General features: G+C 42.1%; 1 protein-coding gene across 5 annotated transcripts in view; it reads right to left on the reverse strand.

Annotated features, from left to right (window-relative positions):
- SLC38A12 (solute carrier family 38 member 12) overlaps nt 1-12,117 on the reverse strand; it is a 96,445-nt gene that overhangs the window by 5,334 nt on the left and 78,994 nt on the right. The gene's annotated exons all lie outside the window — the stretch shown is intronic.

Consider the following 12,117-nt stretch of genomic DNA (forward strand, 5'->3'; position numbering starts at 1 on the left):
CCTTATGTCTTTGACCTTAACATGTTCTCTTTAATCCAGGGTCCTCTGCCTCATTCATGTTAGTAAAAAGTGCACTGAGAAATCTTCCTAGTATAAGTATGTATTGCTTTGGTTGAGAGAGCATTTGAAAGATTGTTTCTAGGGATCACACAGTGCACAAAAACTATCCTCATGCCCTTTGGTTTTTGACAGCATTTGTTTGATGAGAGTGGAACCAAATTTTACGTAAATGACAGCAGCAGGAATACTTGCAACTGACTTCCATAAAATTTAGGCTGTGTATAAAGAGCACAGTGACACTGGTCAGTATAAGAAATAGCCAACTGGGAGCAGTTCTAGAAGGAGCTGAAAATAAAGCATTGAAAATTGGTATTGAATTGTCTACATCGTAGGCATAAAAGACAGACACAATATAAGCATGCCCCTATGATGTTTACTATCACAATAAAAGGTGCTGTTGATATGATGATTATTATGATGCATTCCTTCGGTAAGGCTAAGCGGGATGAATGCCTGCTGTTACACATGAGTAACAGAAACAAGAACAGTGTTAATGAACCAAAAGAGGGCACCAAGTATGCACAAGCACTAAGTTGAGTATCTTAACTGAAGGGATAAGTATATTTCCAGTTTTAAGATTTATTCCTTGACTACTGGAAGCTCCATTCAGCCCTATTCAGATTTCCAACATGTTCATGAATTTTCCAGAAGTATTCATGCTTTTCTTCATCATCACAGATAGCAAAAATAATTAATTTCAGATATACAGAACTACCTTAGATGTTCCCAAGGGGACATACTGTAGGCATGTTCAGTAGTGTTTTTCAAGGAAATCCTTTAAATAATATTTCCATGTCACAGCACACAGTTTTTCGCACCAAGGCAAAAACTAAACATAGCTTTAAGGGAGAACACATATCACAAAAAGTTTTAGGACAGCTCTTTGGTCCTAATTACAGTTGCCAGGTAACCAGCATCCCAAACCTAGCTTGCAAGCTCCTCAATCCACCCTCCTCCCAAAACAAGCTGCCTTATGAATTCCGTTGGTGCTACTCCATCGTAAGTATACTGCTGTGCATCCCTCAGTGAAACCATGATGGGCTAGAGTTTCCTTCTGCGAGTTGCTCGTCTCCTGTTTTAAGTGCTCTAAGCATGGAAACCTATCAAGATTAAGCATATCCAGGGAGCTTGGTCACTGGCCATCTAAATTGGACAAGGAAGCTTTCTTATCCACCCTTGTGTAATGATGGAAGGAAGTGGCTAGTTATGGCAAGAAATGAGTAAATGGGAGGTGACTGTATAAACTATTTCCCATAACTGACACTCCAAACCAATATTAATGATATAGCATAACAGGTGGTAATGTATACTCAGGCAACAATCCAATCCATTAAAAAAAATGACAAAATCAGATGGTATAGCAATAAAGGGAGGAAACCCATGAATTTGGAATCAGAGTGCCAACTAGAAAAGATAACATGCTGTTCATTGCCCACATCAGTGAGAACAACTGTACAGCAGCCAAAACCCACAGATCATACAATTGCTCAGTTCTGCAAGGGAAATGAGAGGTGGTTCTTTAAAAATCTGCAGTTCTAAAGGAAAACTCACAAGAGGTAAGATTAGTTCCTTGTCTTCTGAGTGTTTGCTTATGCCAACAAAGACGGGGCAGACAGATCTGCTCTAGACTTCTCCAACCAGGTGTCCCTCAGAGGGGGTGGGCTATATTCCAAACAGCCCCCACCAGCATGGATAATTGCCACTCAGGTCAGATTCATGAGAATAATAGTCCAGAACCTCTGGGACGCACCAGCTGGAGAATGCTCACCTACCTTTAAGCAACCACAGCACTAGAACATAAAGATCCAGCGACCTGAGGTGAAAGATTGCGCTCAGCCAGACATACGCAGAATTAAAGAACAAAATTCCTCAGCACATGGCCAAAACAATTGAGCTGTTTTAGTATCAGAACTGAGTACACAGTCCTTCCACAGAAAAATCCTGGTCCCTTTGCTCAATAGGTTCCTGTAATTTAAATCTAATTTAGAAGGGGAAGGAGCCTTTTGACTGCTATAAGTGGCAGAGCCAGAAATTCTGCAGATATACTGTTGATTACCTAGTCATCTCAGTAGATCCTGACTGCTTTTTATGCAAACAGTGTAGTCTATATATTGTGGGAACAGACCTAACAGAGAGTTAAAAGTTGTCAGTTACTGTAATTAAACACCATCTTGAATTATTTGCTCCTTAGATGGAAGTAATTTACTCCATTCTTTGTTTATCTAGAACTACAAGGTTAACCACCATACAAGGATCAGATATGCACCCAGCGTAACTAAGGATATGAGAAAACAGGCCTAATGCATCAAAACAAATTTTGTTACTGACTTTAAAATTTCAGCACACACATGTTCAAACCGTTTGGTAACAGCAGACCTAAAGATTCAGAATATACATCCTCATGAACTGTGAAATTTATACAGAGCTAACACCATTCTGTTTTCTTTCTACATTCTGGTATGTGCTCAATAAAATATAATTGAGCCTATTATATTTTCTTGTACTCCTTGGTAATTATCATTACTTCTTCAGAGACTGACTACATTTTTCACCTTTGTGGCACCTCCATTTTAAAAGGATGTCTGAATTTCCAAAACATATAAATGAGGAACTGTACAGAAACAAAAGAATTAATGTCTACTGCCTTTTCTAATCCCGAATTAGCACGGGTAGCACCTGAATCCTATTTTTCTGCCAAGTAGTCCTAAAAGGTTCTTCTCTTAAAATGAGGGTGGGAGCCTATGACCCTGTGGAAGTTTTACTCTCAAGCTCCCAGAGTACCTGCTAGGTGAGGCTATGCAAGCTGCAGTCCAAAATATCTGGATAAATAAAGGTATCCTACCTTATCTTAAACCATGCTGGATTGTGCTAGAGTGATACTAGCCTAAACTGAAGCAGCTGCATATGTGCTCATATTATTTATGGCAGAAAATGGAGAAAAGAAAAATAAGACATAGCTAATAAAAAAACTAGTTCTCTGACCAGCAATATGGAACCCACAAGCTATATTTTTTTCAGCTCTCTATTTGTGTTCAGGATACGGGCATCCAATGGCCCTGCAAAGAATCCAAGTCTACATTTTTACCACACATTCAAAAGAGCCTCTTCATTCTCTATTAAAATACAATCTCAATTAGCAGAACAATTTATACTTCTCCTTGCCTGTTTTATGGCTTATCACACTACAAACAAACAAACAAACAAACAAACAAACAAACAAACAAATAAATAAATAAATAAATAAGAGGAACTCAGAGAAGCAAATGGGCGCTTATAATTAATCAGATCAAGCTAAGATTATATGTTCAATTTATTTCATAAGGAATAATTTACATACATAATTTATATAAATAATTTAGTTATCATTTTCACTCTCCTGTCAAATGGTATGTTGCTTCAAATTCTTCTCCTAGCCCAATGTGAAACACCCTTGATCATCCTCCCCTTCTTTTACACAGTTTCACATTAATGCACAGAATCTTCTATTTTCTATTTTCTGTTTCCTGCTGTGACAGCAATAGCCATGTTACATTCCAAGGTATGTTCATGTGAGGGTGATACCCTCATATCATGACAAATTACTCCAATAAGGTGCTAGCTCTATGTTCTATAGCATGGGTTCTCAACCTAGGTCATGACACCCAAGAGGATAGTTGGGTTTTTTTGTGTGTGTGTGGGTCGCTGCAGTTATTTTTAGCTGCAATTATTTTTATATACATATTATGTTATATATGGTATACACAATGCTGTTTTATTTTAATCCTCTTGGCTCAAAGACAGATAATTCTAATTTGAACTGGAATTGCAGGCAACCTATAAGTCTTAGTTATTTCCCCTTTGTGCATGTGAATCACATCTAACCCCTCCTTGTTTCTCTCTGCTCTTCTGCATCCGCCTTTGGAGGATTGACACCCTTTGGATCTCAGTGTCAGCCCAGCTCAAAGAACCCTGACTGAGGCGAGAGCGCCATGCACATCGGGAATGCTGATGCCAAAGATGGTTGCAGGACTGAAAGGTTGTTGCCACTGTGGCAACAGTACCTTTCACTCCACTTGATTCTGCCACTCTTCTGGGTGCAGTGATAGTGGCACAGTGAAAGGAGAGGGGACCGGGGCAGGGAGCCTGAGTCATGGAGGAAGAAGGCAAGAAGGGCAAAAAAGTGAGGGAGGAGAACCAGGGAGGGGTGGGGCATGCAGTGGGGCCCATGGGGAAAATGTTTATTTGGGTTTGAGAGGGAGGGGCTCTTCACTGAGGGGGCATTTTGGGGAGGAAGGAGACATGGAGGGGTCATTTCCACACTCCAAAAATAAATTAAGCTCAAAGTGTAGTGACATTTTTTTTCTGGTAAAGGCAGATTTAAAGCTCTCCCATAATTATGTATTATTACATTAATGTTAATATATTAGGTTAGGACTATATTCTGAAATATTGATTATAATGTGTTTTCTTTATCCTATTAAAATGTATTTTATGTAAATATGGCAGGGGGTTACAAGTTACTTGGCTAATATAAAAGGGGATTACAATTTCAAAAAGGTTGGGAAACATTGTGCTAGAGTTCTTGAATCCTTTTCTCAAATGACTGCGTAAACTGTAAAAGAAAAGTAACGTACTGCTACTTCTCCATGTCAAAATGCCGCAGTTCAGTTCATGACAAAAGGAAAAATGGAACCAACATCTTCTAGTTACAACACTAGCTCTTCATCTCCAAGACCACATAGTCCTTTAGAGCATGTCACTGTGAAGTTGTTTTCTATTAACTGGAAGCAGTTCGAAATGTTTTGCTAGCTTTCCTATTTAGGGGAATTTTCTTTTATTATCCCTTTTGAAGAAACAAAGAACCTTATAAATCACCTGTTAACAGCTACTTTTACAAGTCCTTTCCTTCCTCCACATTTTAATATCTGAAATCCATAAACTGAATACTCAGGCCTTCTGGTGGGGGCAATGTGCAGCCTGCACAGAGAATGCTTTAAGCACTATGGAGCTGTACATAAGCAGGACACTTAGCTTTTTGCTTTAATAGCACACATATTCTGACTGAAATCTTGTGCATAGCTCTGTATGGGCAATAAGTATGACACCAACATAAACTGCAAGACACCATTGAACGAAGTCTTCCTTTGGTAATTCTAGGGCTCACATGACTTTGCCATATTATGCACAAGTTATGTGCACCTCAAAATTGTCTTTAATCAGCATTTGTATGCTGCTGGTGAAGATGCCATTCCCACTGCAGACACAGAGCTGAATTACAGGTCACCCACCTGTAATTGTAGTTCTTCGAGTGGACCTCTGTTATTAACACCCTGGGTGATCCACGCCTGCGCAGAGCCTCTTTAGAAATTTCTAGAGCTTCTGCGGTAGCATAAAACACATTAGAATAAGGCTACTTCCCCCTCATATAAGTACAGTACCTTGGTGCCAAGACTCCCCTTTCAGTTGTGTCAACCGCTGCTACATTAAGCAGAATGGTGTGAAAGTGGTGAGGACGGGTGGAATGTGTGAATCACAGAGGTCCACTAGAAGAACTACAATTACAGGTGGGTAACCTGTCGTTCTTCTTCATGGCCTCTGTGAATCACACCCTGGGTGACTAAAAAGCTGTCTTACCCAGAGGCAGGGTGTCACGCCAAGGTAGAGGGTAGAACAGCACATCCAAAGGCCGCATCAGACTTCTGCAGGAGATCGTCTATAATGGCGGATGAAAGTGGACGGCTGTGCCCGGGTGGCAGAGGCGCAGACATCCAGAAGAGGTACGCCATGTAGGAATGCCGTAGAGGTCGCCAATGCTTTGGTGGAGTGGGGGCGAATCACCTTCAGGACTGGTTTGCGTGCCAGTTGATACGCGAGGAGAATGGTTGAAGTGACCCATCTGGATATGGTTTGAGACATTAACTAGCAACCTTTAGTAGGTGGTTGGTGACTTATGAAAAGTCGAGGTGTACGCCTGAAAGGTTGGGTGCGTTGGACATAAAAGGTATGGGCTCACCTAATGTCTAAAGTATGGAGGATTCTTCCTTGAGTTGTGGACGGTGACATGAAGAAGGAAGACTAAATGACTGAGAGAGATGGAACTGAGATACAACTTTGGGGAGGAAAGAAATATCTATGGATAATTTGACTTTGTCTGGAAAAAAAACTGCAAATAAGGGTAGTTGTGACGTAAGGCCACTAACTCACTAGCTCATCGAGCTGAGGTGATGGCGACGAGGAAAATCATTTTAAAAATAAGTAGCAGTAAATCAGTTGAAGCTAAAGGTTTGAAAGGAGCTTTAGTAAGTTGTTGCAGTACTAGTGTTAGTGAACATTGCGGGGAGGGCGGGTGGGTATCTGCATAGATATGAGATAGACCTTTAAGAAAACATTTCAATGATGGATGTTTGAAGAAATCAGCTGCCGGAGAGTTAGGAGGCTGATAAGAAAACTATGGCAGTGAGGGAAAGGCTGCTAGACTTGAGATGAAGCAAAAAACGTAGGACAGTAGCAAGTGATGGGTTGATAGAAGGCAATGAAGAAGCATCAGTGAAAGATTTGAATCTGTTCCATTTATACAGGTAAGCCTTTCTAGTGGAGGGATTCTTTGATTGATGGAGGACGTTCATTAGCAAGATGGAATCCTCCACACTGCCAGGTGCAGAATAAGTAAGTCTGGGTGGAGAATTTGGGCATTGTTCTGCTTGAGGAGGTGGTAAATGTCCGATGAGAGATTGTGAAGGACTGGAAACCAAGGTTGTCTTGGGCACCAAGGGTATATAAGGATGGCATCAGGTTTGTCTTGCTGTAGGCGAACCACGACCTTGTGGCGAAGTGGGAACAGCAGAAAAGGTAAGTGAGGGTCTTGGGCCATCAGCCAATGAATGCATCTCCTTGGGAGTGTTTGCCGATGCTGGCTTAGACGCAGTATCTTTTGCACTTCCGATTCACACGGGAGGCGAAGAGGTCGAGAGTTGGTTTGCCCCATTATTCACATAGGTGAAGAAAAACTGATTGGTCTAACTCCCATTTGTGAGCTTGAGAGTTTGTGCAGCTGAGTAGATCAGCCAAGTTGTTGACATGGCTGGCAATGGCTAAAGCTGTGCGACAGATATGATGTGCTAGGTACCACTCCCAGAGGTTGACCGCTAAATAGAGGAGATTTGTAGAGTGGATGCCACCTTGTTTCAGAATATAGTACATCACCATGGTGTTGTTGTGGCAATTTGTACCATCTTGCCAGTGAGGAGATTTCTGAAAGCTTTGCAAGCTTCTATAACTGCCAACAGTTCTAATTCACTGATGTGAAGCAATTTCTCTCTGGAAGACCACGGTGTAGATTTTGAGAGATTTGCAGTGAGCTCCCTAGCCTGTGAGGCTGGCGTCGGTGGTGACCTGTATTTGTGGTTGTCAGAATGGCCGCCCAACGGATAGGTTGGGAGGAAAATGTCACCACTGAAGTTGGGAGGTGAGTTCTGGGGTGACCCTTAAATGAGTGTGAGGAGGGTCTGTGAGCGGGTGGAAGAGGGAGAGAACCCACGGCTGAAGAGATATCATCCTGAGACGTACGTGCTGCACTACTGAAGTCATAGAGGACATGGTGCCTAGTACACATTACACAGCCAAGGCGGGTACCATAGCATGAGGGGTGAAAACTTGAAGTAATGCGATGAGATTTTCTCTCTTGTCTGGAGGAAGAAAGGCGTGACCTTGTGTGGAATCTATGCATGCGCATAATGAATAATCTTTGTAGGTTTTTAATTTGACTTTTGCTCACTGACAGCAAGAGCGAAATAGCAAAGGAGGGTAAGGGTGAAGTGAGTATCTTGCTGGGCCTTGTGAGCTATGAGGAGCCAATCGTCGATATATGGAAATATGAGAATTCTTTGCAACCTGAGGTAAGCAGCTACCGGTGCCATACACTTCGTGAGTACTCTTGGAGCTGTTGCAAGGCCAAAAGGAAGTCTTTTGAATTCGTAGGCTTGTGATCCTAGTTGAAATTGAAGGAATTTTCTGTGTGAGGGATGTATGGAAATATGGAAGTATGCATCTTTGAGGTCTATGACAGTGAACCAGTCGTTTTTATGGAGTAAAGGGAGAACTTTATGGAGTAAAGATTCGAGGGTAACCATACGATACTTTGTGGTAATGATGTATAGTGGTGCCTCGCAAGACGAAATTAATCTGTTCCGTGGTTAATGCTGTCTAGCGAACATTTCATCTTGCAAAGCACGCTTCCCATAGGAATGCATTGAAATTTAATTAATGCGTTCCTATGGGGGGAAAAGTCAGAAACAAACAAAAAAGTCAGCAAAAAGTCACTTACCAGGTACAGTAGACTGAGCCCCACTCCTCACAGTGCCTTTGTAGCCCTGGAACAGCCGGAAAAAGAGCACTAACAGCTAAGAGTTGGCAACCAGCAGGGAGGCAGCAGCCATTTTGTGGGCATCTCTGCTCCTGCCCCCCTCTCCCTGCCTCTCAGCTGATTGGCACTGGGTTTAAGAGGATTCCAGAGGCTTGCCTAGCACAGAAAATGGCAGGGGGAAAAAGCAGGAAATTTAAAAATGGTGCTTTCCCCCTGCCTTTTCACGTGCTGGGCAAGCCCTGGGAGGCTTCTGAAAGTGGGGCTTTGCTACTGGGCCCCCCCATCCCCATCCCCCCACAGCCAGCACCACTTTCAGAGGTCCCCCACCAGCCTTGCCAGCACCATCAGAAGACTGGCAGGGGACCTCTGAAAGTGTTGCTGACTCTCAGCTGTTTGGCGCTCTTTTCCTGGCTGTTATGGGGCTACAAAGGCACTGTGAGGAGCTGGGCTAGGTCTACTGTACCTGGTAAGTGACTTTTTGCTGACTTTTTTTGTTTTGTTTCTGATTTCCCCCCAGGCTCGGTGGACATTTGACATTTAGCAGAGGGCTTCGATATTGAGGATTTCGGTATCGAGCGCTTCGATTTATGGGTTTTTGAAGTTTTAGACAAAGTGGATGGAGTGTCGGAGTGGGATGGTGTGGTCAATGGATGTTGCTTTGAGGCTTCAGAAAGAGCCTTCTCCATTGCTTTGGTTTGTGAGGCGGCCTTAGAAGGAGGTTGGGCCATTTTGGTTGGTTGAAGGGACTGCTCCCAAAGATAAGCGAGAACAGAGGACTCTGCGCTTGAAGTTCTTGCAGTGCTGGCAGGAGGACATCTGGTGTGCCTCTCCCAAGCAAAAAAGAAACTTAGCATGGTCATTGGAAAGTGGAATTTTGTTATCACAGACCATGCAGTGTTTAAACAGGCCCAAAGGGGCCATGAATAGGAGAAAAATAATTTGAGGAGGAAAACGATGGGGGGGGGCTGCTGCGGCCAGAGGATGAACGAAGCAAAAAGGAAAAGATCTCTGATGATAATGAATTTGAACTAAAGTTTAAAAGAAAAAAAAGATCGATAACAGGAAGGAATCAGGAATAAGCTCTTTTTCTCATTTACTCACAGAAGCAGAAACTATGAGGCTCTCAACACGGTGGCTGAAAGAAACTGAAAGGGCAGCCTTGGCACCAAGGTACTTATATGAGGGGGGAGGGGCCTTATTTGAATGTATTTTTTGCTACCGCAGAAGCTCTAGAACTTTCCGATGAGGCTCCATGCAGGCACGGATCACCCAGGGTGTGATTCACGAGGCCACGAAGAAGAACAAAATTTTAGCCACTGTTTCATCCCAACAAAGGCCTTCAGGTCATCCAAAACCAGGCCAAGGACTCCAAACATTCTCAGAGCAGTACTAAGAGGTACAGACTCGGACATTCTGACAGTATCAAGAGAGCAAGAGCGATATAGAAAGAGGTAGTTGTGAAGAAGAAAAAAGGTTATTCTCCTCAGAAAACACAAGCAAAAGATGTCTAACTCTCTCTCTTCAGGGAGAAGAGTCAAACTCACTGTGCCTACTCCTCTATCACTGCTATAGCATAACTATATTTAAGTGCGAGACCTCTGCACCTCTTCCCCTGCTTAAGAGACAAATGATGGATCTCTAGCTCTACTTGTTCGGGTGAAGATCAGACCTATTTCCTTCTCCAGGATGACTTGTCAGGTACAGCCTGCTTACTTAACCCATTATTTCCTACAAAAAGCAAAAGCAGATACAATAAATAACATGTGCTGCTATCAGTAGCAATTCTCAGGTTCTCGGGCCAACTCCTTCATTTCACACAGTGGATCTAAAGTACCATATGTTTGCTTCTCTACTATGTTATGCGGATTAACACAAATGCCTGGTCAGTCAGGACAACACTTCAGTGGCATTTGTTATGGCACAATTTGCTAAAGAAAGTCAACTCAATATACCACCCTGGGCCTCAGAAATTACGGCTTTCCACACTAGGGGCTAGATGGCACACAAAACTCCTATGCTGTAAGGGTCTGTATATTGCTATTCCTCTGAAAATCATCTTTAGGCTTGTCCAGGTGATCTAATATAGTTTTCAAAGAATTAACCTATCTTGTGCATCAGCCATTTTGACAGCAGAGTACTGGACTGCTTGCAAATAACCAGTGCAAATTTTTAAAAAAACCACCACAGTTCTGCCAAAAATATATTCATGTGGCAGCAAATTTCACAAAAATATCTCCAGATAATATTCACACTAAGCTATTGTATAACCTTGACTAAAGAATAATACACTACTTCTGTCTGGGATGGTTGTCCTCTTCCATCAAGTGTGGAGCTTCAGGAGGGACGAGGGAGGAAGTGGATACCCGCCTAGATCAGCCAAATCAATCCTGGTGATCAATGGGGTGACATATGTTTTATTTTTATTTATTTTATTTATTTTATTTTATTTTTGGACTTATATACCGCCCCATAGTGCTACAAGCACTCTCCGGGCGGTTTACAATTTCATTATACAGGCTACACATTGCCCCCCCAGCAAGCTGGGTACTCATTTTACCGACCTCGGAAGGATGGAAGGCTGAGTCAACCTTGAGCCGGCTACCTGGGATTTGAACCCCAGGTCGTGAGCACAGTTTTAGCTGCAGTACAGCGTTTTAACCACTGCGCCACGAGGCTCTGGTTCACAGCCAAACTGCGTTACCCACTCTAAGACGACAAACCGCAGTCTGAACAGAATAAATCTAATCTGAAGTGTGTGAATAAAAAGTTAATCATGTTTCAAAAACAGATCTGCTTGAACAGGAACTATGGTCCTGGAGACACAGAATAAAGGTTCTCTGCTTCCTTTCTAACTTGGTTATTTTTAAAATATGGAACACATAAATAATTCCTAGGCTTTGCAGTATATTCTCTCTATTTTGCAACCATTATTCCATTATACTTTCAATTTGAAACTGGTATAAATCAGTTGTTTGGGTTGAAAAACCAAAGTCATACTACCTACAGACTACTGAATTCATTGAACTGATCTCATCTTCAAGCTCCCCTCCAAAAAATTGAGAGTTTTAGTCAAGATATTCTGTAGATGAAATTACTTTCTAAAAAGCGAGCCACCCTATTTACAGAATAGAATGTTCTAAAAAAAAATTTTATGATGTTTTACGCCATTATTGGGATTACACAAATGCATAAAATATTTCTGCCTCTCTCACACATAATCATGTAGATGGTTTTTCACTGTCTGGAACACTGAAATTACATTTTATGCCATATGCCCAGGACTTTTAAATGAAAAAGGACACACTATAGATGGGTTCAAGGTTCCCTCTAAAGTGTGTGGCTATGCAATCCACACGACTCCACCACCCTCCCGCACAGTGATCCTCCAGCTGTGACGGAACTCCAGGCGGAGTGGCAGAGTTACATGCAGTGGGCAGAACGCTGGCCAGTGGTACTGAAAATCAGAGGGAACGTTGGATGGGTCTGAAATTTTTTGAGCAAAAGCTTGCATCCTACATGTGCATGTTGTGAGAATGATATTCTTTCCTTTATCAGCAGGGAGTTGATCAATGAGAGTCTACTGAAAAGTTTTTGTGCCTTGGATTTATTTTATTATCCAAAATATCAACAACACAGCAAAGTACTGATGAATATATCCCGTAATTGCCAATTACCTGACAGATAGCAAATATAATTTGCAGTTTCTTATTACTCCA

Source organism: Pogona vitticeps, chromosome 2, assembly GCF_051106095.1.
Source record: "Pogona vitticeps strain Pit_001003342236 chromosome 2, PviZW2.1, whole genome shotgun sequence".
NCBI classification, from domain to species: Eukaryota; Metazoa; Chordata; class Lepidosauria; order Squamata; family Agamidae; genus Pogona; species Pogona vitticeps.